The sequence below is a fragment of the Ceratina calcarata genome, unplaced genomic scaffold (assembly GCF_001652005.2).
Source record: "Ceratina calcarata isolate Rehan_Ccalc_2016 unplaced genomic scaffold, ASM165200v1 scaffold336.2, whole genome shotgun sequence".
NCBI lineage: Eukaryota > Metazoa > Arthropoda > Insecta > Hymenoptera > Apidae > Ceratina > Ceratina calcarata.
The window spans coordinates 170276-173803 of record NW_017156387.1 but is presented as its reverse complement, the minus strand read 5'-3'; positions in this window follow the sequence as shown (position 1 = coordinate 173803).

Here is a 3528-nt window from a genome sequence, read left to right as displayed (position 1 = left end):
GAGCCGGCGGCTCACCTCCTCCCTCTCAAAGGCGGACACGAGCGCCTCACAGGTGATCGGGGAAGCTAACTCGTGGTGGAGCTGCGGGAGGCTTTCCGCGCGGTCGCGGTGCGCATATACGTTCTTAAAATGTTCCTGGACCTCGTCAACAGGAATGCTGCACTTCGCGATTGCTCCCGTGAGCACCTCGCGCACCGCTCGCTTCCGATTCGTGCGGAATAAACCCTGGATTCGGGTAGCCTCCCGCGTGTGTTCCTCTCTCGTGAGAGGAGCCGACACCCCCTCCGCTGGGCGCCGCTCTTCGCCTCGCACTCGACCGCGCCGACTCCCTGGACGGGCTCTGTCGCGTCCTGCAGGTCGAGCAGAGCAGCTGGACTGGAAGAAGATCGCCACTTGTCGGGCGAGCTCCTCCAGCCGTTCTGCCGTATCCACCGCCTCGGCGGCCGCCACGAGACGCCTCCTCTCCGCGTCCGCGTCTCCCGGGCGTGGTGACCCGTGAGCGCGCGGACAACGGTCGGAGGTAGCCTCGGCTCGGCCAAGGAGACGGCGGTCTACGGTGCTGTCCTGCTGGACCCCGGAAATACGCTGCGCACCATTTCGCGCGGACCTGTCAGCGGCGCGCGTAGACGATGGCCGGCCCCGACGGCCCGTTGTCGCCCGCCCGGCGCCCCGTTGGACGACAGACGCCGCGGCACATCCGCGAGCACGCCCGGAACCCCCAGAAACGGATACCGCGCCCGCGCCCCCCGGCGCGCCAGCCCTCGCGACGCCCCTTTGTCGCGTGCCATTAGTCCTATTTATGAGTATTATATTATCCGTCGCGGTGTTCGGCCCCGCCCCAACGCCATCATTTTCCCTTTCTCCCCTCTGTTGTACTGGGGAAGAGCCCGCATACGTAGTGGGCGAAGCGCTCGCGTCATCATTAATGGTGTCAAAATTTACGGGGCTAGTTCCGCGGTCAATATAAACGCGACCCCGGGTCGCTCGCATACAATCGTCCGCCACCAGTATGTTGGAACGACTCACCCTGTGTCTGCTACGGTGATTAGAGTGTCGCTCCTCCTCCTCCTGCCGGTCGCCATGCATCAGCCCTTCCGTTGCTCCTCTCGTCCTCCGGCGTCTCCTCGTCGTCGCGCGCGTCCACCCCAGCGGTGACGAAGCCGATGACGACGAACCGGCCGCTGCATGCTCCTCATCCGACGACTCGATTATAACGGGGAGAGGCATTGATGTTGCAGGGGATGTTGGCCGTTCTGTCCTCTCCCCGAACGTAGCCTCCACCCTGGGGGACGCCAGGGTGTTGGGGGCGCCCCCCGCGGCCCGGAGCCTCCTCGCTGGGCCGCTGTTGGCCTCCCTTGGCGGGAGGGTGCTGGCCCTGGTACGCCTTCGGGTGGAGGCCTCGTCTGCGGCGATGATTTTCTTCTCCCCGTCGGTGAGCCTGGGCCTCGTCGTCCTGGGGGTGGACCGCGGAGGCTCGCTCGACGCCCTGGTCATGGCCCTAGTTTGAATCTGGTATGGCGCCGGCTGGGCCGGCAGCGGGGTGACATTGCTGCCGGCAACCTCCGCATTTCCTGGTCCACCCCGGCCGCCACTAGATGGTAAGGGCGGCGAAATCTCCACCGACGGGATCGGCCTTCCGCAGACGGACGTCGTCGTCGTCGAGGTCGTCAGTGTGACCGAGGCGCTGCACGACGTCAGATGTAATGATGGGGGGGTGCCTGAGAGAATCATTGCTGCCCCCCCCCGGGCGACGGGCGATGGGGTAGTAAATGCCCGTGCCAGTCGTACAGAACGCTGCGCCTCGGCCGTGTCGGGCATGCCTTCCCGCGTGACGTCTGCAAATGTGGTGGTCGGCGTCACGCTCCTGGTCCGGTGGGGCGGGACAGGTTGAGGAGGCTCGCTGGTGTTCGGCGCGGTTTCCCGAGCCCCCTTCTTTGCTCTCAAGCTCACAGGGGGCCCCTTGTCCTCTGGTGTCCTCCTCATTGACACTGTCCCGCCGCTTGGTGGGAGGGTGGACGCGCTGGGGCCAGAAGTCGGGGCTGTGCTGCGTCTAAAGATAGGGGCGATCGGCGGCGTCTTCCTTGTTTGGGAGGGGGCAGTGGACACAGGGGAGCTCCGAACGAGGGTGATAGTCCTTGTTACCCTAGTGTTACTTGTTACGGTAGGTTTGGAGGCGCGCGTCATGGCGCCTCCACTGGTGGCAGGCGCATCAACGCTCAGGCGAGCGTTGCCCGGGGAGGCCCTCTCGGCCGACGCACGAGTTGCGTCGGGAGGGCGACGCTTCTGTGCCTGGGTGGTGGCCTGCACCGGGGGCCCGCGGCCGACGGCGGCGACCGTGCCCCTCGCGGTCGCGTTTGTCGCGCCTGTACCGGAGGCACGAGGTCGCGACTTTTCGTGGACGTCGGTGAAGTGCTTCTTCACCTTCCGGATCGCATACGCGCTTCGGTCAGTGAAGGAGCACTCCCCGCACGCCCACTCCTTGTTAATGATGTTCGGATGGTGAAGCTTGACGTGCTTCACCAAATCCTCGTGCCTCCGATACATGCACGATCCCTTTAACATGACTGAGTTTGGTCGGAAACATAGGGGGCACGGCCAATCCGATCCCGCCGGATGAAATAGTTTTAGTGTGTTGTCATGTATCGCGGCTGACTGTCTTTCAGCCGCGAGTCCCTCGGGGCAGGCCATACAATAGAATAAAATAAAATAAAATAAAGTAAGATAGAATCAGATAGAGTAAAATGAGATGGAGCAGAATAAGATATAGTAGATCGATCAAAGTGTTTCTCTTGTACGTGTGTGTGCGTCCCGGCTCGTTGTCGAATAAATTCGTCAATACTGAGTCAATAAGATAAATAAAGTCAGGTAGAATGCCGTTGATTCGCCAGTAATAAAACGGTAGGATAAGGTAGAATAAAATAAAGTACGGTAGAATAAAATAGAATATAATAAAATAGAAATAATAGTAAATAAAATAAAATAGGATAAAATAAAGTACGGTAGGATAAAATAAAATAAAATGAAATAAGAATAATAATAAATAAAATAAAATAGAATAGAATAAAATACAATAAAATAAAATAGAATAGAATAAAGTCGAATAAAGTAGAGTAGAGTAGGATAAGATAGAATAAGTAGTAAGTAAGATAAAATAAAATACGATACAATAGTCAAATAGAGATGCCAATAGGGGCAAGTCTAAGTGTAAAAATGAGGGTAAAGGTGTATACTTAAATAAATAAATAAATAAATAGGTAAAATATGGTTGGACAGACGGACGGGTATTTGAACAAATATGAGAATAGGGACTCAGCAAATAAATAAATAGACGGACGGTTATGGGACGTGAGACAGGTTCACGGCAGGGAACGTAATATATATATTTGTGACACAATTTTACTTTATTTCATCACCAATAGCTTTATTCTATTTTAATATATACCCTTGAGTCCCTTTGGACACAGGCCCTATATGCGGAGGGACAATGCAAGGCCGGATTAACCGTGGTGGCGATTAGTTGTTTGACGG